This window comes from Ictidomys tridecemlineatus, chromosome 8 (genome assembly GCF_052094955.1).
Source record: "Ictidomys tridecemlineatus isolate mIctTri1 chromosome 8, mIctTri1.hap1, whole genome shotgun sequence".
Taxonomy (NCBI): Eukaryota; Metazoa; Chordata; class Mammalia; order Rodentia; family Sciuridae; genus Ictidomys; species Ictidomys tridecemlineatus.
This window is the reverse complement of record NC_135484.1, coordinates 97098134-97124124: the sequence shown is the minus strand read 5'-3', so window position 1 is coordinate 97124124 and position 25991 is coordinate 97098134. Positions and strand designations below refer to the sequence as shown.

The 25991-nt window shown below is 35.0% G+C and overlaps 1 protein-coding gene across 4 annotated transcripts in view; it reads right to left on the bottom strand.

Moving 5' to 3' along the window:
• Hmgcll1 (3-hydroxy-3-methylglutaryl-CoA lyase like 1) overlaps positions 1 to 25991 on the bottom strand; it is a 157856-nt gene that overhangs the window by 108584 nt on the left and 23281 nt on the right. The window lies entirely within an intron of this gene.

Genomic DNA, 25991 nt, shown 5'->3' with positions numbered 1-25991 from the left:
TCTACATACACCAATTTTCAGGCCAAAAACCAGTGGAATAAAGGAGCAAACAAATTCCCATGAGAAGGACCTTATAATATTATAAGAACTATGTATATTGTAGTTTTCTAATCTTTCCCCAAACGGTTTGACAGTAAATGAGCACTGGATAAAGGAGACCACTAAACATTTCAGTCTTGGACTCAAGGTCCAAGCTGACATCAAAACTTAGAGATCCAAAGTATCCCCTTGGAAAACACCACCTTATTAGAATAGGGATTATGGAGGCCACATGATAAGTGAAATCCTGTGACTCCATTCCTCTGCAATCTCTCTTTAGTCCCTAAATGTACAATTGGAATATATATATTTGGTAGTAAAACAGATAACCTCCATATATTGGTTCTTTAACCCATAATATAAAACTGTCACAATAGGAAAGGGCAAAAAGAAGCTTCTGAAAGAGCTCATTTATTCCCTTCAGCCAAGAAAGTAAGGAGGTGGAGAAGGAAAAGGGGAAAGGGGTGAGGGATAGAAACAGGGGTAGGGGGAGAGGAGAAAGCAAAACATCCTGGGAAATGGAAGAGATTATGTCATCTGTACATATCTAAAGTAAAGGAGTTATGACCTCATCATAAGTCCACTTTAGTGACCAATACAGCCTTTACCAAAGCCAGAAAGATGTTAAAATTTTCAAGGATATCAGAGAACTCCCAAAACCTCAACTCCAAATGTAGCTTCTGTACCTGTTGTGTTACTTTTGGCAAAAGCCAATTAACACTGCCTCAAAGTGTATGGCAAGCAGCCACTGATTAACGGAATTGTATTGTTTTCTATCCGACGGAGAAAATAAAATATTGTCCCCACTCTCCACTCTTTTTTTTTTTTTTGAGACAAGCAACAGTAGAGATTTATAGAATTCTCCTCAAGCTATATTAACTCTTCTACTGTTATATTTCAAAGAGACCTGAAAATTCCAGACATTCTGAAAAATATCATATAGCTTCACTATATCAATGAATGAAGTTCTTACCATATTGAAGGAAACTCAAACTTCATTAAGAATTTATAGAAGTAATTCAGGGGACCTTTAAAAAAATCCAGGCATCCAAAACCAAATACAGCAAAATGAAAGTGACTATTAAATAGTACTAAATTCAAAGTCTTAAATAGTCTGACAAATAATTCGGAGATGGCCATCTCTGTAGGACATGTTGCAGAGATTTAAAATACAAAGTATGAACCCTACTGCTTCTCCATTTTAAACTCAGAGCAGGCAATGGTAATCAAACACAGTAGGCTTTCAAAAAGAGGCCAAGTACCTCCTAGGCCTTCTCAATGTATCTATCTACTCCAATATCGACTACAGAGAGATACTGTAAATCTCCCATTTTCTATCAATGTTGAGTCTGATACAAAAGACAAAATGTATTTGCCATTCTGAGACAATGAGGAAAAACTATTTTGCCTGTGTGGTTCTGGTGATTAAACTTAGAACCTTGTACATAGTAGGCTACCCAGACCTTTTTATTTTGAGACAGGGTCTCACTAAATTGCCCAGGCTGGCCTTGAAATTGTGATTATCTGCCCTCAGCCAATGGGATCACAAGTATGCACCGCCATGTCTGTGGGAAAATGTTCTTACCACTCTGTACTTCATTTATTAATTTAGAATAAATTCAGGTAATAGCTATAAAGAGTTTTCAAATTATATATATATATATATGAATATATATGTACATATATAAGCTTTTCACAAATATAATAGCCATTAGACAAATAAATATAAGGACAATAGTTTTTTGTTCATTTATTCATTTTCTTAATATTGATTAGATATCAAACATGCAAGATGTTATGCTAGATCTTGGTTAAAGAAAGCTTATTTGGATATAGTGATTAATTTCAAAGGAGTTACTCTAATTAAAATATACCCAAAATAAAGCATTCATTACTCTTTGTGCTGCATTTCCAATACCACTATTAAAGCAAATCTGAGGAATTTCTTAACAATACTGTAATTGGCCATCTAGTATGATGGAAAAAAAATATCTAGAGAAAAATAACTAGGCTGTAGCAGACACTATTGCACAAATGTGGAAAATATAATTTAATTATTCTTCTGTTCGAAATGGGAATAATAATGACACTTGGCCCATAATTTCATTGTAAAGTTTCAATGAGAATATGAATATAAAGCATTTAGTATTGTCCTTCCTGAAGAGCCATTTGAGCAATGTTTGCCTTTTGTAAATATAACATGTAGACATAAAAAGGGTTATAAAAATATTTTTGCAAAAATGATAGCTTAAAGTTATTCCATCTATCATTTTAAAATACACCTACCAGCTTAAAATTTTCAATGAAAGGGATCATTGTTAACAGTGGAGCCGATTACCTATACAGTCCTTGCCACAATCAAAATCCTACATGGAAATTATTCAAGATCTCTCAGCAAGGAGCTCCAAATACTTTGGAGACATTATCCCCCACTCTGGAACTTGCCAACAATTTTATCCACCTCCAGTGCTGACACCATCAACTCCACCCATCCTGTTCCACTTGGCAATGTCAACCTCAGTTTGAACTTGTGAAAGGCAACAGAGGGGCACTCACTCCAGTGTCAGGAAAAATGAGAGCTCATATTCAAAACCTGGCTGAATAATGCTATAAACGAATACAGAAGTCACAGCTATTTACTTGTTGAAAATGTTTTTATGGAAAAAAATACTAATTTAAAAGGCAAATTAAATACATTAATAATTCTGATTGGCATCACATACTCAGAGACAAGAGTACTATAAAAAAGCCCATGTCCTCTTCTCAAGCTAGATTTTAATTTCTCCTTTCACCTCAGAGATGTTCCTTTCAGCTTTACAACCAATTTTGAGAATAGAAGATCTACTTTTTTTTTTTTAGATGCAGATCTTCTTGTGATATGGACCTAGCAGATTGTTAGACGTTCGTATCACAACATGAGAGTTGACCCACATCCTTGGCCAAAGAGACTTTTTGACTAAAAGAGACTTTACAAAGCCTCTAAATAACCCAGTTAGTCATTTTATCATTCTTGTGGTGCACCAATTATTCCATTTGACACTCTGTAATGTTACAGGAAAAAATTATGACCTCAAAATACATCAGAAATTTTCAGAAACTTCATCATATGGGACAAATTATAAGGGTAATGAAATATATTTAGAACACTCCAAGCAGTGGAGGGGATGTGAACAATTTTGAAGAAGCTATGCCAATACATGAGGTCCTTTAGGCATGATGCCCAGAGTGGAGGGTCTTCTTGCCTAGGTCTAAAGGGTTCTGTGTAAAACTGACAGTCCATTCTTTATAATCTTTCTTCCCAAAGGTTCCCCACCTCTGGGGAAATCCACATTTTTCTTTAAATTGTTAAAGCCCACATGAAGATTCACCCTGACTCCTCTCTCTTTCTCTCTCTGACACTCTATATTAAGGTTATCAGCAGATCAAATCCTATCTTGGAAATAATCACTTCTGGATTACTGCAAAGAACATGCTAAGTATTCTCTCGGCTTCTACTCCTGCCATTTCCTTTCCAAAGCAGCCAGCAACCTGATAGTACTTTGAAACATTCCCAGATACATCACTCTTCCATTCAATACAATTTCCACAACTTTCCATTTTCCTCAGTAAAATATCAAAAGTCTTTGGTCTTTGTCATGGCATTGGAGGTTGTTGTGGCTTGGATCTAAAATGTTCCCCCAAAGGCCATGTGCTACAGGCCTGGACTCCAACCTGTGGAACTGTGGGGAGGTAGTAGAAACTTGAGGAGTTTGGTCACTAGGCCCATGTCCTTAAGGATATATGTTGTTCTCGTCCCTGGACCTTTCTTTTTTTTTTTTTTTTTTTTACCTTCGCCCTCCCCACATTTCCCTCTGCTTTAGGACTGCCATGGGGTTAGCAGTTGTTCTCCACCAAACCTTTCAGCCATGATGATCTGTTTCACTTCATACCCAAAGCAAAGGACCCAGGAACCATGGATTGAAACCATAAGCCAAAATAAATCTATTCTCCTGTAAGCTACTTTTCTAAAGTATTTTGTCACATTGATAAAAAATGATTAATACAAATACCCTCCATGATCTTACACCTTATTATTGTCTGACAGACTATTTTAATTGCCCTTCACCTTTGCTCCAGTCACTCCAAATTCTTTGCAGTTACTTGAACACTTGTGCATTTTAATTTCCCCTGCTGGGCTGTTCTTCTCACCCATATCTCTGTGGTTCATTTCCTTTAGTGGTTCTACTCCCAAAATTTCTCTCTACTCTCTGATACCCTTAGTCTTTATTATGCTGAGCTGGGTATATAGAACATGCTTAGTAAACACTTTCTATCAGTCATATAATGGAATATGTTCGCATTCATGTTATATTTTTGAAAACTAACAAAAATCTACTACACATAATGCTCCCTGATACTTTGGAGAAAAACATCTGGAATCATTATATGTACATTAATTGTCTAAAAGAAGCCTTTAAAAACACTTCGAATGGAAAGAAGCTTCTACCAAAGGATGGTTAGCTGAACACCATTCCATTTCTGAAGGATTAAGAAGTCCCAACACCTAAAAGAATATACATGTGTCTGTTGTGCAGGTTCTCCTGAGTTGGCTGGGGTGAGTTGAACCTTAATATTGGTCTTACTGGACACAATATATCAAAATTGTTGACCCTACAGGTCCAAATACTTACCAATATTCAGGATCATCTGGGAGTTTTCTAAATCAGAAGGGGAAATACTGTGATTATTGTAAGCAGCAATGACAAAGGATTCTGTAAATTTTGTATCTAAAATCTTGGTTTTTTTTTTATTCATTCAATGGATGGGCATTGGTACCTGGCATACAGCAGGACAGATAAAAGGTCCTGTCTTCATGAAATTTGTACACAATAGCAAAATTAAAAGGCAATAATTTGCCAGGTACAGTGGCGCACACCTGTAATCCCAGTGGCTCATGAGGCTGACAGGAGAATTGAGAGTTCAAAGCCAGCCTCAGCAAAAGCGAGGTGTTAAGCAATTCCATGAGAACCTATCTCTAAATAAAATACAAAATAGGGCTTGGGATGTGTCTCAGGGGCCAAGTGCCCCTGAGTTCAATCTCTGGTACCACCCCCCCCCAAAAGGCAATAATTAAAATACACAGGGATAAGTGTTATGGATAAAAAGAAATCAAGGAAAGGGGAGAGACGACAATGGAAGACATGCTACAGGTTTATATCAGAAGTTACAGTTCAAGAAAAGAAAAAAAGGGAGATGGGTGGTAGGGAGGTGTGCCAAGCTGGACAAATATATTGTGGAACAGCCTGTTAGTCAAGAGATCAGCCAGGGCAACATTCTCCCGGTGGACTGGAGGAAATGTGCCCAGTGTAATAACTGTTCTAGGAAGTGCCTGAAGGCCAGAGTTAAATAGAGAAAAAGCAACCAAAGGCTAAAGTAATTGAAAAATCAGGATGCGAGGTACAGAGAGGGCCCAGGTAAAATTTTTTATTCCCAGGCAGATGGAAAGCCACAGGAGTGCTTTGGAATAGAGGAGAGATATGATCTGAGGTTCATTAGTTAGGGCTTACTCTAGCTATTATCTTGGAAATAGACTGAAGGGATGGTATTTGGACCTGAAGAATGGAAACACAGAGACCACAAAATTAGGAGGTTATGGAAACTCCAATGAGCGATAATGGAAGCTTGGATGAGAATAATTTGGGCAAAGAGGGCAAGAGGAGGCCCTGAGAGGACAATAACTTCTAACCATGTCAGAGGAAATCTCCTAACTCTCAGGTAGAGCAGGGCAGATGTGTACCTTACATCCTGATTTCCCCTAAAAGTTCAACAATGTAAAATGTGTAGACAGAATACTTACAAAAAGGAAATACTCCCAAATGTAAGAAAAAGCAAGTTGTTAAATTTATTCAAAACCTGCATCTCCATTAAACTCTTTCCTACCTTGCCCCAGAGCGCAACTAAATTCTTTCCTACAGGAAGCTGCCTCACACTTTATAAAGTTAGATTCAATCACCCAAATGATACCAATATTTTGCTTTCTCCATTTTACTTGCAAGGTCTCAAAACTGACATCTCACCTACGAATGCTGATTTATACTAAATATCTTTATACAGAGACTTTTTTTCCAATGGAGATCTGTAAAGTAGAGAAAAGAGACCAGAGGCACGGAGGAGGGGAAGGCAAGAGGAAATACTGTGAAATGATATTGACCATGTTATAATACTATACTGTTTGCAGATATGAACATGTAACAACAAATCTCACCATTATGTATAATTATAATGCATCAAAAATATGTGGGGAAAAAATACCTTTTTTTCCAATCACTGTTTTATAGCATATGGTTGTGTTTAACTTGTTTATCACTTTAGGGATGTGCTTCTAAAGCAGGGCACTTACCTTTGTCTCACTGCCTGCCACATTTAACCCCAGGCCAACCATAACAAATTATTCCATCTCAGGGAACCTGGCAGCACTTCCGTGTTCCCTGGCAGAATCTGCCCTCATCAACTCCAGCTCCACAGTGGGTAATTTCTAGATTTCTGCTAACTCACTGACTCCTCACCTGGCTTCACTTTCTGACACACTGACCTTCCCTGGCCCCAATTCTAATTAAAATGTGTGTTTTGTTTCCTTAGGGCTCTATACCCAGCTGATGAGGTTGCTACTGGCTTTATTATTCTTTCCTTTCCAGGTGGCCTATTTCATTTTAGAGACAACATATCTTGAACCCCAGAGGTGTCTCTAATGTTGGGAATGTGAGCAGGCTGATGAGGGGTGGTCTGGGGCCACTGAATTTCTGATCCTTCTTAAATCACCTCACGTGTGTATTTGTTCCTTCCATGTAAGTCTAAATCTAGCTCTGCTTAAATGTTCTCCATATACAGGGGAGTAAAGTGCTAGGCAATAAATCACATTGCCTGTGCAGAGTACAGCTGGTGCCCATTCAGCACTGAAATGTGCATCTTATACTTAAAGACTGCCTACTTCATTCTACAACTTTCTATCCTCTGGCTCAAGAAGGCAGCAACAGAATGCCTAGATAAGTTTCGTGTATTGGGCACAATCTGAAATACTCCTGCCTTCCTCAGGATTGGGCTGGAAACCATGTTTAGAGAACCCAGTCTTGCATCAGGCACCAGTTACAAAGTCAAAAAGAACTTAAAAAGGGTCCACAAAATGATTAAAGCAGCAGCTTACAGGATGGACAAGCAAGGCTTAAAAGTACAAGAAATATTTCATCTTGGCCATAGACAACTAATAGGCAATTTTATAACTTAAATATGTGAAGGGATGCCTATTCAGATTAGTGTTTCTGTCGATTTTTATTTAACACAGAATTAAATTTAAACTGTAAGATGAGGATAAGGATGAAAGCTTCTTAAAAAGTAAGGGCCATTAAATACTTTGAAGGGTTATTGTTCTTTGAATCATTGTCATAAGCTTTTCATTTGAAAGTGGTCCTGGTCCATACCTATTGTACTAGGACAAATAATATTATCTCCTTTTACTCTCAAAGTGTCTTGATTTTGACCATAAATTACATAAATATCCTAATTAAATTTATTACAAAATATAATTTGAAGGAATGAATATTTAATTAGATTACACATCCATTCTATTCCTACAAGAAAACAGAGCTTTCATATTGGCAGAACAAGGCCATTGCCTCTACCCACAATTCCTCCATTGGTCATGAATATGACGACCAAGAACAATCATACTTAGGCAAAACCATCCCTTCAGCAGTCCCTTAATTCCAACATGAAGGCTGCCCAAGAGATTGAGCTTTGTCTAGTTTCCATGTTTTTATAAATCTGCATTTCCAGAGAAATGTTACATACAGGGAAAACTATGAAATCATGTAAAAAAAAAAAGAAGCCTTGTTTTCAACTCTGTTTTTCAAAGAGAATTTTTTTTCTTCTAACTTTCTCTGTGTCTACCATCAGCAGATGTATCCTGACTGCTCCTTCCTAAATCTCATCAAAGTTTAACTGACCCTGTTCCTAAACTAGTCAGGATTATTATGATCTTAATTATCTTTTTCTTTCTTTTTTTTTTTTTTTAGACAGCATCTAAGTTTCTTAGGGCCTCACTGAGTTGCTGGGGCTGGCTTTCAATTTGCAATCCTCCTGCCTCAGCCTCCTGAGGCGCTGGGATTATAGGCATGCACCACCATGCCTGGCTGATCTTTGTTATACAAATGCTATCTTCACTCCAAAATAGCCCAGAAAAACATTAAGGGCAGGCAGGCATTTTCACACGTTAAACCTATGAATGGAAGCAATCCTAAGGAACATTTTAGCAGTATGGAATTCCTTAGGTTTTGACTTCTTGGAGCCATCTAAGGAAACCATCACTGAGACAGATATGCACTGGAGAGGTGGAGTATACAGAGAATTATTTTAAAAGAATTAAATGAGACTTATCATCTCAAAAACAGAAGTCCCCACCACCACCACCAAAAAAAGAATTTTGCTCTAAAAAGTTGTATTGTGAAGCGAATACTATGTATATAGCCCTCTATTTAACTTGCCCAGTATGTCCCTGCACGTGCCCACTTAGATTTACATTTTCTTAAACGTAAATAACTGCCTGAAGATTTGGCAGGAAGGTTAAATCTTTATGGCACAGACTGCCATGAGCAGGGTTAGACCACACTCCCGTGCCACCCTCATATCTGGATTTGACTATAAAAGGGATTTCTGGATAAGGAATGAAGCAAAATCATGTTACTTTTTGAAATGGTAAAAAGTGAACGTGTCTTCTTGTGGTCTCTTTTTCTATCCTCCAGCTAAATAAAAAGGACCTAGAGGACAGCAGCGACACAATAAGGAAGAGTCTGGATCCTGCTAGACTTGAGCCAGAAATCACCTGCAATTATTCTAAATGTGGGGTTTTGTGTGACAGAATTAAGGCATGTCAGCTAATGAAATATAGTTCTTATGTGTGTAGTGGATGAGCATCGTGTTTATGAAATCTCCACCCATGAAAGAACAAAGGGCCTCTAAATGATCATTGGGAAAGATGACCATGGCCAGATATGGACATTAGTTTCAACAAAGCTGCTTTACCTCTTTCTCTGTAAATTCCAACATTCCCAAGATGCTCAAATGTGTATCACCAGGAAGACTCTTATTCAGAGGTAAACTTGATTTTGTTGTTAAGAACAAATATGAGCCTTTTGGGAAAAAAAAATAGTTCTTTATCACTTATTCTAAACTAAACATAGAGATTCATTTAATTATTTATTTTTTCTATTCCTTAATTGAGTAAATTCATTCACAATTGAGAGTAGGCAGGAAGACATGATTATTCATAAGTAGAGTCAAAAGAAATATTTGTTCAAAGTAATTTAAAGCAACACTGCTGCATTATGAACGAGTTAGTATCAAACTGCTAAACCAAAACCATTCATTTGATCAAAGCCTTGGATTTCCATTTCCAAAGCCCAGAGCTTTCTTAGGACTTTAAAGTAGGGCCAATATAATTGGAGTAAGACTATAAAGTTGTAATAGCAGGATGTCTTTCCAGCTCTAAGAAATGATTTCCAGTGGCTCTGAATAACTAGACATCATCACTGTCCTTCACTGTTCCAAAAAAGTACTTCCCGGCGTGTTCTGTATTATGTGAATCTCGTGTTCTGTTTCATGTGATACCTACAAGCTGTGCTGTCCAAATTCCAATTCCATGTTTTTTATAAGTTCAGCTGTGATCTACAGTTCATTCTGTTAAGTCTTTTCCATAATCCCTCCGTTCCATATTATATATACACCTTCAGTGCTTCCTTCCCTCCCTCACATCCTAACACCTCCATTTAATCACCTCTTAATCATTTGCCTGAAAAGTAAACCCTCCAGTCACTTATTGTTTCCTTCCAGATGCTGCTGTTGAACGACTCCCCATGGACTTCACCTAACATTCCATCCATGTTCATTTGGCTGTACAGACTGCGATCCCAGCACTCCAAAGCTTTTAAGCTCTTTCTTTCCAAGAAAACTCATAGCTAACACCATTATTTCCTCACCAAAAAAAAAAAAAAAAAAAAACACAGCTAACATCTGCAGACTGAAACATCAAAACAAAGAAAAAATTTTGCACAGTTCTGCTAAAGTTGGATGCAATCTTTATCAGCCATCTTAGGCAATAAATCAATGTTCTTCTTTTCAATTTCTATTAAAAAATAAACCATAGTGACCCATAGCAATTTTCCCTCAAAGAAATAGTTAACAAACAGGTACATGCAGTGACTTATTAGTCTTTGTACCTTCCAATTATGTAAACTAAATCTCTATTGGGGAAATCAATCTCTGCACAATTTATCAGGTTATTTAAAAAGTTTAATTTTATTCTGTATGTAAATAGTTGATTTCATCAGTTATTATTTAATTTATCAAATAAACTAAAACATCCTAAATAAACTGTTTACTCTAAGCAAATAGTATGTAAGTTTTACCAGAAGATGTTGACATTAATAACAACTCTGAACATAACTAAATTATGTTATATTATAAAACTTCTATCTTATTTGTCCTACAATCTGTTAGTGAAGCTTCCTTTTAAGAAATAAGAAAATAAGGCCCAAACAAACAGCCTCCTAATTCCCAGCTGTTTCCTGTATACATCATAATAGCCTTTAGTCATGGGCTTTTTAGATCAGTGGTTCTCAAATTTGAATCCCCTGTAGAACTTGTTAAAGCAGCTTCCTGGGATCATCTCCAGAGATAATGATTCATTAGGTCAGTCTGGGTCCATGAATTTGCATTTCTAATCAGCTCACCGATGGTGGTGGTGCTAATGATCTGAGGACCACAGTTTGAGAACCAGAGTTCTGGCTTAAACCATTTTTTTAAAAAAAAAAAAAATTGTATGATTACCATTAACTGGAAAAGCAATAAAATTCCTCTATCAATATAATGTAGCACTGCTTAAACATTTAGATTCCAATTTTTATATCAGTATTATTCTAATTGCACAGTTGCAATAACAATTTCTAATTTCTTCTTACAAAGTTCACAAGTCATTTCAACATTTTTATTCTTTCCCTCTTTAAATTTCTAATGATGTTTTATAAATCAATACTAGGAGTATCTACATATATTAGAGGGTACTGAAAGAAAGACACACACACACACACACACGCACATACACACACACGAACATACATACACATATTCACAGAGACACTATTTTTAATGCTGAAGACTTTGAAGGAATGGGAAATGATAGTTCAGGGAAAGTCTCACCATCATTTGCCTCCTCCACACCCCTGTCTCTAGGAATCTGTTCAATTCATGTGGAAGAAAGAGATTGAAATATCAATGGTTGTCTTACACAGATTGGTCAAAAAAGGGTGAAAGTAGCTCCTATCGTCCAAAGTCCTTTAATAGCAAATCAAGTAATTTAAAATTATTATTTGAAAGCTTATTTGAAATAATGTTTTGAAGTTACAGGACACTCACAATGACGGATAAATAGGTTAAGCCATCAACTACAGAACAGATGGAACAGACACAGCAAGCACAAAGAGATTCCATCCAAACAATGCCTTCTCCTACCCACCCTATTTTCAGTGGTCCCTCTCAGTTCTTACTATCTTGATCTCCTACACAAATGTCCTCAAATGTTACAGGATCTACAGAATAGTCAACTCAATATTTTCCCCGAGTGCTGTAACTCTAAAACTAAAATATGCTTTGATATATCATTATTGATGGAACAGTGACAAATATACACATACATATAATCATAAACATAAATCTACATACAAGAAGGCATTCGCACACTCTCAATGGTCGGATGTAATGGTTTCAATTTCAGTGGAGATATATATGTTAATAAATTCATATTTATAAGAAAAAATTTATGAACCATTAATTTCTCTGGTTTTGAGTTGCTTTAGTTTTTGTACTTTCCTTATGAAAACTAAAGCAATTAAAATTTATAAACACTTGAACAGTGTTCAAATTTTTAGTTGCTGATAACTTACAATTTATAAATTAGTGATCTAAATGGTATTGATATGTGCTAGGGAGGGAGAATATTGAAAACAAAATGTAAAATATAAAACACACACCCTATAGACCAAATGTAATTATGCTCTGCCACAACAGTAATACAAACAACAAAACTGTATGTTATTTTTTCTGATTTTCATTTCCCATAATTTCCATTGCATATAAAATTATACTTTATTGTTTATGCATAAATTTAATTTTCCAGACGTATTTTTTTTACTTCCTGAGAATTGATAAAATATCATTATTTTACAGCATATGTCAGCCCATTTTATTTATTTTAAACTTAATGGAAATATTCTCAGTGTCCACTTTCTACTGTCTCTACTGATTAAAAGAAAATGTCTCCAACTACACTAGGAATTTGAAGACAGAAGAAATTTAACATGAAGTCTGAGTAACTAAATAAGCCAGTACCAAGTTTTACATGTGATTATATCAAAACTAGCTAAGTAGGAATTAACAATAAAATAATAATAAGGATCATATTTTTATTCTCCCTTCCTAATAGCTTGAGAAGATGTGGCTTGGCTTCTCCTGCTCTTGCCTTTATACAACATGAAGAGGTGACATCAAGTATTAAGGGCTGTGGCTTCGTGTGAGGACCATGGTGTGGCATCACAGACAGCTGCTTCTTTGGAGAAGACAAATGTGAAGCTATTGAAATAGGGTATAAGGAACTCCTGGCTCTCCTGACATTCTGCATTTTCAGCAGTTTCTAGAAATACTGAGCAGAAATGGAAGGACAGCAAAGGCTCATGACAGTGCGCTGTTCTTCACTCTTTGATTGGCTTGGAGCTCCTGCAGCTCCTCATTTTCCATGTGGAAGTACACTGAAGTTTTTAATCTCAGGGAATGGTTGCATGTTTAAGAATAACTGTCTTGTCATTGTATTTTCTTTCTCAGATATTATACTTTTTTATTCTATAATCAATCATGAACAATTTGTTTTATTATCTTACTTTTATATTTTAATGACAACTGACTGAAAACTACTGTTTTCTATGATTCACGTAACTAATGTCTGATTAATAAAGACCATTCAAAATATCACAATAGTACTTCTGTATCTGTTAGGTGAATAAAACCTTTATAATTCCATATACTTCACTATGGTGTGGTTTTGCTCTATACATTATGGTTTTGAATGGCCTCTTAGGGACAAGAATATTCCATGGTTAAAGTGAAACCAATATATTTTCCAAAAGAAGTTTTTTTTTTTTTTTGAATTTTCAACTTGCATATGAAGAAGTCTACATGCTCAATATCTGGTATAAATGCAACAATATATTTAATATAATCTGACTTTTCTTGATGGCTTTGAGTCAACTGTACTTTTCCCAAGTTTAAGTTACTTACTGATGATATATGTAACAGAAATATCCTATAAAGCTATTTGGCTGTGGGTGGAGAGAGAAGGAGAGTTGGTAGAGTAGCATCTAAAGGATGAAAGAAGAAAGTCATAAAAGGTTACAAGGAACTGTGGGATCATTTGAATAAGTTGGAATAATCTGTGTCTAAAATAGAGGTAATTTATTTGTGCTCCTTCCATCTTAGGTTGCAAATGCTGGTCTCAAAATAAATTCAAAATGGAACATGGCCTCTGTTTAATGTCAATCTTTTCTTCCTGCTCTTCCTCCCTGCTCTATACTTAGTTGCTCTCATTATATCAAAGAAGACATTTGGTATTTGTTTTTTAGGGATTGGCTAGCTTCACTAAGCATAATCTGCTCTAGTGCCATCCATTTCCCTGCAAATTCCATGATTTTGTCATTTTTTTTAGTGCTGCATAATACTCCATAGTATGGAGGGAAAGAGAGAGAAAAGGGGAATTGCATGGAAATGAAAAGAGACCCTCATTGTTATAAAAAACGACATAAAAGAGATTGTGAGGGGAATTGGAAGAAAAATAAGGAGAGAAATGAATTACAGTAGATGGGATAGAAAGAGAAGATGGGGGGGAGGGAGATAGTAGAGGATAGGAAAGGTAGCAGAATACATCAGTCACTAGTATGGCATTATGTAAAAATGTGAATGTGTAACCTATGTGATTCTGCAATCTGTATTTGGAGTAAAAATGGGAGTTCATAACTCACTTGAAACTAATGTTCGAAATATGATATGTCAAGAGCTTTGTAAGGTTTTGAACAACCAATAAAAAAAAGAAAAAAAAATGGAACATGGGCTACATCATCCTAAGCATTTGTAAAGGACTTCAGTCTGACTCCTTAAACTGATCACTTCATCTAGAACTTCACTAGTATGTTAAAAGAAAAAAAGTTATTTTAATATCAGTACCATTTTTTTCTTATAACTGAAGTTCCTACTGGTTGATAGACTGGCATGATGTGTGGGAAAAAATAGAGACTTTGGAACCTGACATAGATTCAAGTTCAGTGCCTCAAATAGGTGAGTGTCTAGGGAATGAACCACCAACTCTGAACTTCCCTTTCCTCATTTTGAAAGTGAGAATGACAAGATGGTCTTTGCAGAACTAAAAGAGTTCAGAAATAAGTTTGTTATCTGATAAAGAGTAGTTGATATTATTATTATTATGTAATTTCTAAAATTCTCCCTAATAATATTGTATTAACAGTTAACTGCATTTTGCATTACATAAATTCTTTGATTTGTTCCATGTGACAAGGCAGTTGCAAATCTGGAGCAAGTATGACAAAATACTATTACTTCCCCTAAATAATGGATTTTGATTAAGACAAACAATTGACACTCTATTTAATAAATTATTGCTATATCTTTCACATTAAAAGTCAACATCTGTACACTTTCTTCAGCAAGTAAGCATATTTAAGAGATCTAGATCTCTGGGGATGAGTATTTCTGTTAGCTTTATGAACCATCTCCTCTAGTTCAACTTTTCCTTTCAATATTTGCTAAAGCATCCATTCAGCAGAATTATATAAAATTAAATATTAAAATCTTGTCATAAGGGAATGGGGGTTAAGTGATCACAGACATTCACGAGTGAAACTCTGAATAACTACATCTGTTTCTCCAAAGGCCTTGGAAATATCTTTTGAACACAACCCTGAAATCTAGGCAAAGAGAGTACCAAATTACTCTCAGTTTTAACGTCTGACCAGGTCCACAACTTTCTGTAAAATGTAAGATTAGAACTGTCCCATATCCTTTAAAAAAAAATAGAAAATTCTCGGCCCTTAAATCAAAATTCTCGAAAAAGTAGAAATTGTGTCTAACAAAAATAAGATTCATATTTTGACTCTGACATTAACCTAGGATCAGCTTCTATTTCACAGCAAAATAAATACAGATTGAGTGAAGAATTTAAAAGTGAACGCCAGACTCTGTACACCCAGTGGGTTACAGATGTAGGAACGTGGTGGCAAAGAGCCACTCTACTTCCTTTAAAATCCAAAAACATTTGGAAGGAAACCCCAAAAGGAAAGACGTCTGACAGACATGTTCTCTTTGGGGTTTCCTGCCTCGATGTTTGCCAAGCTTCCTAGACCCCATTGCTTGTTAATAAAGTTCACCAAAAAGACTTTCTGAAATGCTGATTTCATAGAGTAAAACTTGCATTAAAGAAGTTTTTATATAGTCAAAGTTTCCTGCCATCTGTATTTCCCTTACTTCACAAATCCAAGGAAGCGTGACTTGGAAAGTTACAAGCTGAAGGTGACATTTGACGCGCTCACTATCAGTGGGAGACCGAGTCCAAATACTGAATCCAAAACCAGAGACCATAGCTTAGACACTGCAACAGAGAAGCTGCTTAAACCCGAGGGGATCATTATACCCCTTGGAGTTTCTACTCCTGTAAAATGGAGAGTCCTGAAGATGCACATTGTGCACTGTGTGAATTAACCCAATAGAAGCACAGATATGGGAAATGATTTAAAAGCTAGATTTTAATTTCTCTGACATTTACCAGGGTAGCAAAAAAAAAAAAAAAGGAAAAGATTTTTTAACTCCCTAGAGTACCAGGATTTCAAAATGGACATTATAGTCCAACATGAAAAATAATAAAGAGCTAAAACTATTGATGCTAATACTCTAAAAACAATCCTTGATTCTCAGCACCATAATAATAATGACAATAATACTTTTCATGAAATTAAATCCATATATTTTTGCCAATTAAAAGGCAGTTGAGTTGGCTAAATTCAACTGATATAGATATCATGGATGTTTGCTATATTTATCATATGCAACTCTTTACTTGAACAAGCATTTAATAAGGGTATAAATATTTACATTCTCTGGATAACAAAAAGGAACATAAAATATAGCTGAGCCCTCAATCCATTTATACAACTTTCATCTACTTAATAAAGAGATATTCCAATCTATTTAGCCATATTTGGTAGGGATAACAAGGATGGCTCTACTAAGCACTGTATAATAACTAGGGTTGGCAGAGGAAAGGTGAAGTACACAAGAGAAACACAGTTTCAACATTTACAAAAGTGAACTAGCATCAATCCTCAAATCAAATTGAAAAAAAAATAATGCAGCAACTTTTAAGATTATGGGGCTTTAAACTTTTTTAAGAGATGGTAGATTAGATAGATGAATGTACACAGAGATTGATATCTCTGCACATATACATATCTCTGTGTGTTTGTGTGCATGCGTGCGTGCGTGCGTGTGTGTGTGTGTGTGTGTGTGTGTGTGTGTGTGTGTATTTGAAGGAATAACTCTTCATGATTCCACTCTATTAATCCTGTACATAAATCTTCAATCAGGTTATTCTGACCAGAAATACCTTCTACCTATCCAAATCTCATTTGACCCTCAAATTCACCTCTCCCACAAAGACTACTCTTCTTTTCACTGTCTTCCCATGCACTGGATTAAAACAGGTTTACAGCTTTGTGCTTTTAGGTTAATTGCAAGAAAGAATTGTAAAGGAAAAAATGACTCAAATAAAAAGCAGAATGGGAAAAATTAACTTTTGAAGAAACATAGGAATGAAGAATAAAAATGTAGCCAAGGCAATGGCCTTGGGATAGAAGCTCTACTGGCTTTATTTGCCACACCTCCCACAATGGTTCTCACCACCCAGCTCCTCCTATCAAAACCATGTGCCTAACATAGCTCTAGTTCCTTCATCATTGCCAAATAACCATAGCTGTGTGTGTGTGTGTGTGTGTTGCTGGGGATTGAACCCAGGACCTCACACATGCTAGGAAAATGCTCTACCATTACACTACACTCACAGCCTTGTTTATGTATTTTTTTTAGAAAGCCTTTTTAATCACTAATCTTATTACTTGGCATTCGTGTAAATTATATAAAAAATAACAGTCAAAAATTATAAACATCCATGAACATGATAATTCTAAAAGTCACCTTCATGTACAATTCTTTTCTTATAAAGCCTTGGTTTCAGAATGAATATATTGGGAATAAGATTCCCTCCCCAATATTGTCTCTGTAAGAAAATAGCATATGAATTGACTTACAAACACAGTTAGATCCAAGAGAAGAAATTTAAAACACTTGAGTATTTATTTACATCTGAATTCTGATCACTAAGATGGCAAACTCCTGGTGATTTAAAAACAGTTTCTTGCCTGTTAAATGATTATGTTTAAGTTCTCCATTGTTGAAAAATATGCCAATATTCAGAAATGTCCTAGATGACCTTACTCAAATAGTCCCATGTCACTGTCCATTAAGGATAAAAAAAGCTAATCGTGAGCACAGAAGGGTTACCTTGATGTCTAAGACAGTCTGGTACATGAAGAGAGAGGGCAAGACCTGTTTTAAAGACATTTGTAGAGACCTACATTTTAAGTATACTGTCAACCAAACAAAGTATTTCCAGAAGTTAAATTCAGCTCACCTGGGCAGTAATTGCATTACCTATTTAGGTTAACAGTAGTCAGAAAAGTGGTAGGAAGATGGTATTCTAAACATTGCTTTTCTTATTAAGGCTTCAAGCAGGCTGGACAATCACTTTGGAGTAAGCATTTTTTCTGTTTAAGTGATAGTTCTCTAATATATCATTTTGTTTTATCTCTTTTAAAGACCATGTGTTATATGACAGTGACCCATAAAGTTATGGGTCCATGCAGTCTAGCTCCTTGGTTGATTAGGGGTAATAAAAAGAAACAGAACTAAAAGTTATATGTGCAAGAGGGTAGAAGAGGAGAGAAGAAAGGGTCAGGGAAAGTTACAGCACAGAGTGAATAAGCATAAAGAAAGCCAGAAAACTTGGAGGAGCTCAGAGCTAATGAAAAAAACAAGAGCACAGAGTAGGGGGGAGGGAAGGATGTGAAAGCCAGCTGGAATAAGAGAAAGCAAGGAACACAGGAGCCAACAGAAATCCAAGGACAGAAAGTATTGAAGATTGAAGGGAACAGGAAATTTATTGGAAACCAAGTTGTTTTTCCTCTTGTATCCAATGCAATTCTATTCCAGGCTGAACTCTAGTCGCAACCTCAAAGAGGACAGAGGGGAAGTCAAAACTCACAGCAGTCTTTTTTTTTTTTTTTTTTTTTCTCATGGGCAGGAGCCAGGAGTTCTGGAAAGACAGATGAGAGGAAACATGATATGACAGCAGACTCTGACAGCAGATACAAGGGTAGAGGGTGGCAGCAGCATCCAGCACAGTGTTTTCCACAAATGGGTGAAGTAAAAACAAAGACAGTTGGATTCCAATTCAGAGCAGCTGAATCAGAATTTCCAGCATATTTAATAAACACCTCAGATTATTCCTGTCATCAGAAAAGAAAGCACTAGAGTAGTGGTGAATGCTACAGGCTCTGGAATCAGAGCTGCCTGAGTTCAAATCCTAGCTCTGCTTTTTACTAGCTGCTTGTCATAAGCAAGTTATTTAAACTTTCTGGGCCTCATTTACTAAATCTTTAAAATGTATTATTGTGAGGATTAAATGAGTTATTGCATGTTAAGTAACTGTGTAGTGCCTGGAATATATTGAGAATTAAATAGCAGTAGCTGTACAGTTATAAAAGTCCTTAGAATAGGAAACTCACACAAAATAACAAATCTTAACTGATTAAGAAATAAAAGATGAGGAGGATACAAATGGCTATAGCTTTTATAAAACATCAAGGAGCCAACTTCCTAATGGCACAAAGACTAAGCCATAAGCCCCAGGGTTTCAGGCCTTGGTCTCAGCATGCATAAGGTAAACATTTCCCTTCAGGAATCAAAATGTGACTTGCCTTGATCTAAAACTTTTTTCAAAAGTTCATATAAATCAATTCTAATAAAAGGTGGCGCCAAGATCTCATGTTAGAATCCTCATGTGAGAGAGATGAGGATTCCTCTTAAAATGGAATAAATCCAGGACTTGGCTGATGCTGAGACACTCAAAGAATCAGGCACCCTGAGACTGCTTAGACTCATTCTCTTGGTAACATACCTTATTTCACCAAAGAATGTGAAATAATCTAAAAAGAACAGATTCTCTTTAGTTATCTCCCAATATATTATTTCCAATAATTATCTACTCCTTCTGTAGAACTTTGCTTGCATCATTCTCTGCCTTTCCCTTTGTGCTAATATATATCTTGTTATGTTTGTAACTAGCAACACAGCTTTATACTTAACAAGCTACACCACACTCTCAAGTTCTCCATCCAACATTCCTAGTGATCTCCTGGCCTGACACGAGGCTTTGATTCTTCCTTCGGAGGACGCCTCTCTTGGAACCATCCCTCATAGACTGCTTGGTCTCCCTTGCTCGTGACTGGAAGTATGGAGGGTATCTTGAGTTTCTATTACTTATTAAAGATTCTCACTTCTTCTATTTGGATAAAATCTCTTGCTCCTTTGGGACCCTCGTGATTTGGCCATATTGTCCTAATTCCTTGCTTGATGATTTAAATCCTTTCACTTTCCAAAGCCATTCAAAATTAGGTCACAATGGTTCCATTCATTCCCAAATACCAAGACCATTCTGCAGTGCACCCCATGTCCTGGTGGACTTCCCTCCCCCTATTTATTTTTCAGTAAAATTCACTGGACATTTACTCTATTGCAGCCATTAATACACATGATCATAAAATAGCTTTTTATTGTTTATGGAGGCTCACCTATTAAACTTCTGGCCACAAATACCTATTCTATCAACTCTATCATTAAATCGTGAACCTCAAATCAGTATCACTAGTCTGTGGAACTCTTTCCCCTCAGCCATCAAATGTCTTACCACAACTAAGAAGGCCTTAGGAGTGGCAATGGGCCTGGCACCTGTCATTTGAAGAATTATGGTATAAAAATGAAACAGAATTCTCTTAAGGTGAATGAGTTCATTGTCTGAGATATGTCTTTTGCTCCAAACAATGGTATTGATTTAAATATAAAATAATACCAAATAGATGAAAGCCCTAAAGATTAGAAATGTGAAGAGAGGTCAGTGACAATGACAGATTAGGCATAGAATAGGAAAACTATCCGAATAGTTACAGCAAACGATGAAATGTAAACTTGCCTTAGGAAGGTGAGTACTCAGAAAAGAGCTTTTAAGAGATACGTTTAAAGCAAAATAATAGATAAATGCACATGCCAAACCCAGTAGAAGAGGTTTATTTTTTGCTAGCTCTTCAAAAAATATCTAAAACAGATACAAATATATATGTAAGAGTCAAAAGAATCAAACCTTCTACAAGATACTTTTGAATAAACCGATATAAAGTACAGAAAATAGAGGAAGCAGAGAGAAAGTGAACCAGGAGCAAAATGTGTCCAAGCAAAATATAAGATTAAAAGAGATGAAAAACCAGTACTACCTTACAGTTACTGCAAGAAGTTCTGTTGTTGCACAATAGGGGATTGTGCATAACAATAATGAACTGTGCATTTCAAAAACTAGATTAAATATTTTAAAGTTTTCATAATAAAGAAATGATCAGTTTTCAGTTTATGGAAATGTTTAATCTGATTTTAATACTCTATGATGTATCAAAACATTTCAATGTAGCCAATGTTTTGAGTTCAGTTCCTATCACGGAGCAGAGATTCTAGTAAAAACCTTAGGTTTTAACTAGGACATCTGAAAGGCTACAAACTAAAAGCAAGGGTGAATGGGAAAAGTCAAGCCCTAACCAATAAATTAGACCAACCCTCATACAAGCTAAGCACTTTGTTGGTTTAAGATAATTAAACATACATTTACTGCTTGCCAAAAAGAAAAAAAAATCTTTCTTGAAAAAGTCAGTATCATTTAAAGCCTCAAACCATGTCATAGTTCATACCAGATATCTAATATACAATCTAAATTTAGTAAGCATAACAGGAGGGAAAATGCATGTGACAGGTTGACTAAAAACCTGGATATTGAAGTTAGCAATGGAATTTAAAGTGATTCTGATAGATATTTAGAAATCATGATAATATAGAGTTGTGACAGAGAAGTAAAGTCTAGCATTAGAAATCTCAGAGAAATGCTTTAAATACAATATAGAATAATTAAAATTAAAAATTCAATACATTAGATTACCAATAAACTAGACAAAGCTGAAGAGGGGATTAGTGAAAGGAAATATAAGTGAAAAGAAAATATTCAGATTGACCATGAAGAAAAAGAAATGTTGCAGAACACAACAATTAATGTAAGAAAGCAAACAACCATTAAGTCATGGATCTAAGAAGTGCTACAAACTCTTTCCTAGGCAGATAGAAAAAAACTAAACCTAGACATATCATACTATACACTTAGAAATCAAAACAAGAAAATGAAAAGTACACTATTATCAAACAAAAAGTAGGAAAAGTACCTAATTTTATTGTTTGCAGCTTTGTATTGCCATCATGTATTTTAGTTCTTTATATAGGATATAAGTGTATATATATCATTTATAGTTATGAACATTTTATATATCTGTGTGTGTAGTTATACACATGTGCATGTATTATTTCAAATAATAACTGAAAGAAATCGCTAGTAGGTTTTTTACTAAAGAAAACATTGAAGAAAATATTTATGATTGAAGGAAAGTAAGAATAGAGATGAAAAAATGAAGGAAAAGCAAAGGAAAAGGAAATATGCACACAAATATAAATAGATATTAACTTCATTCATGTTTTGTAAATATACCATATAGAGAATGAATATATAGTATGACAATAAAAATAAAAAGCAGAAGGCAGTAAATAGAATTAATGTGGTATATTTTCATTTTAATATGTTATATTAGTACTACTTTGTATTATATTTTAACAAATCTAGGTTGTGTGTTGATATAGTTAGCAATTGAGAGTATAATACAAATAGCATTTAACTAAATGCTAATGAAGGAGAAAAACTAAATATTAAAACTTAAGTATTTAAAATATACCAAAAATTAAGAAATAAAAAGGGTGAAGGCAGAAAGAATGCATGAAATAAATAGAAAACAAACAGTGGGCTAGTAGTTTGGTTCCTATCTTAAAATTGATCTCCAATAATCATAAGGTACTTAATATATTTACTAACAGCTACAAGGTTGCAATCTAAAATTATATAATTACATTGTTCTTTCATTAAATTTAAGCAAAATTATAATATATTCAGATTAAATTCCATACTTTGAATTATGATTTTTACTGACAGCAAACATGAAGGATCAAAATCAAATGTGAATAACACTAAAGTTAATCTCACATAATCTAAAATTTTACTTTTAGAAATATAATAAGTTTGAAACACTGTGCTAGAATTTAGGTCTTGGGAATTTGTTGTTGTGGTTGAAGCAAGGTATATTAATATTGAGGAGATTCATTACTGTTTAAGCAGTACCTGAAAATTGAAGAGATATTACTAAACCAAGAATTTAAAATTTAATCAAAATGTTATAGCAAACCAGTTAAACCAGTTTCATTATACCCATTTTGACAGAGACAAGTATAGACAAGAATGGAAAATAAACCAGGTCCTAAGAAATAGCTTTAGGCACAGAATGAGCAAATTTAACCTCTTAAGTCTATCAAGAGAATTTTCTAAACAACTATTTTCATTAGCAAATATACTTTGACCCAAAGAATTGAATTAATGGACCCATGGTGGAGTAAGCCTTTCCTTTACTGGTCTCTAAATTACTAAACTTTATGCAATGAAAAGGTCAGACTACATAAAGAAAGGTAAGATTTCTATGCAATGAAAAGTTTAAACAATGACAATATCCACCTACACTTTGACCAAACTCTACATGTTCTAATTCTTATTGATTTTGCACTGATATAACAATCGTTAATTTTAACAATTTAACAAATATTTATTATGGTACTACAATGTGCCAATCATAGTTTTAGACTCTGAACAAATGTTAAGAATTTCAGAAGTATATGATGCTTATGGCCCAGAAGATTTAACAGTCATTTGTTCCCTCAGTGAGTACTTCTTGGACATCAAATCTGTAACCAGATACTCCATCAGGTACTGAGAATGGAGTGATGAATTGTTCCCTTGCTCTTATTGCACTTAATGTCTGGCCAGGAGATTAAACATCAAATAATGCTAAAACAGATATATAAGCCATATTATACATAATAAACAGGTCACTATGCAATGAAAATATAAAACAGACTACAGACCTTGAGAGTTTGGGGAATATTTCATGAGAAAGTAACATTCAGATTGATAGCTGAAGGTTGAATAGAAACTAATTAGTTGAAAAGAATTTTTCTAGGAGAGTGAAAAACAAGCAAATACCATGTTTCCAAAAGAAACATGATTTATGGAGAACTCAAAGAAGGCCACTGTGGCTAAAGTGGCAAGAATAAGAAAAAATAGTTTAAGATGATGTTGGTGAGTGATGCAATGAAAAGAGAAGCTTCAGAGAGTGCATTTAAAAAAATGTGTTGTCCATTCCTAAAAGCAATGATGATTGAAAGGTGGCTGTGAAATAGGGGGATAGTATTATTCTATTTGTAATAATGACCATTTCTCATTTATATAGACAGTGGATTGAGGGATGCATGGAAAATAAAAGACAACTTGAAAAATCCAATAATTCATATGCATGATAATAAAAATTGGTGGTAGCAGCAAACTTGGAAAATCAGGTGCACTTGAAGGAATTTCAACATGGAAAATTGCAGAGCTCTGTGATACCCTGGGTGTGAAGAAAATGAAGGAAAAGGAGCTTTTGGTTTGTGCCTTAGAGTAACTGAATGAATTGTGATGGCCCTCCCTGCAGTAGGGCATGTTACAGAAGGCTGAAGGCTGGAAGAAGTAGAACATAAATGCAATTTTGGAAATGTCAAGTTTTAATTGTTTTTGAGAGATTCAAGTAGAGATATCAAGTGAGTAGTTGAACATCAGGATTGCAGCTCAAGAGAAAGATGGGAATATAAATATGCAAGACACATACAATCAAATAATAAGTGAAACTCTGAACATGGTTAAGAAGCTCTGGGAAAAATACAGACAATTCATGAGGAACCAGGCAAATAAAGGTCGCTCAGCCTGCCAAGGAAATTGAGGAACCAGAGAGGCAGGGCTTAAGGCAGTAAAGGTTTGTTACAAGAGAAGCCAGGGAAGGAGATAATGCCAAGTGTCAGGTATCAGTGCTGCTGTGAGTTCAAATAAGAGACATTAAAAAAACAAAAACAAACAAACAAACAAAAAAACTTACAGTTCAACAGAATTGAGACAAAAAGAAAATTATTCATAAACAGTTGGACAAAAGAAGTAACTTTTAAACTATATTCTTGGGATGCATAGGAGTTTCCCTGGCAGAATGGTTGGAGGGTAAAAAGGAAATATTTAAATATTTAGAGAGGGTTTAGCTTTTTCTGCATAGAGGAACAAGAAGTCTACATTGGGCTGATGGGAGTCCCAGAATCCATTTTCTTTCATGGTATTTCTTCATCAGCAATCCTAGTCATTGTCAATGCACTGCTTCTGTGTCAAATAGGCAAAGTAGACATTTATTTATTTAGCCAAAGTAGTTTATCCTTTATCAATTTTACCCTGTTGTGGGCTTTCCCACAAAATGCATAAATCAAAACATAAAGGGAGACAGGGAAATATAAGTTTCACCAGCAATAAAAGTCAAGTCATATTGTCTCAAACTTGAGAAATAAATGTGAAGAATTTCTGATTATCATGCAGACTGAACAGAGCAGTTAAGAATGTTATAATAGAAAGCTTAAAACAGAATGTAGGAGCTAGGCACAATAGTGCATGCTTATAATTCAAGCAGCTCAGGAGGCTGAGGCAGGAAATCACAAGTTCAAAGCCAGCCTCAACAACTTATCAAGGCCCTAAACCAGTTAGCAAGATTCTATCTCAAAACAAAAATTTAAAAGAGCTAGGGGTGTGGCTCAGTGGTAAAGTACCCCTGGATTCAATCCCTGGTACAAAAAATAATAACAGAATATAGGATGAATATAGGAAAATTCAACAAAATTAAACAAACCAGTAAACCTGTGAGAGCAAAGATCGCCCTCCCCTGTACCACTGACACCAACAGGTTTTGAGTTAGAAGACCCTGGCCCTCTTTTAAGGAATGAGGAACCAAGAGTCTTTTCATGAATCCACAATTGCAAAATTCCTACTTATAAAGATTATAATTACAAATATTGCTCTACTAAACTGAGAAAACACTATAGAAAAATAAATATTAGAATAGTTGATTTAATGCCACGTAGCAAAATGATGCTTGTCCACTAAAATATTACAATAATACCAGTTATTATTTAGTACACAAGATGAATTGGGAGTACTTTTGTATTCAGCACCTGTAAATTAAAAAAAAAATGATAACAATACCTAAGCCCTCATTACGGTCCTTCCATTTTAATATGTTTTAATATTTACTCCACAATTATTACTATTATTTAATATTTTGTGAAATTATAAATTTCAAGCTTTTTAAGGGAAAAGTAAATTTATTTATATACTTTTTCTTCATCTAATTCTTTTGTTGAGAGTGTATTAAATTATTATTATGTAGATACTATGTAGATAAAGACTATTATCTTTACATGGGCTTTCAGGAATAATGTGGGAATAAATT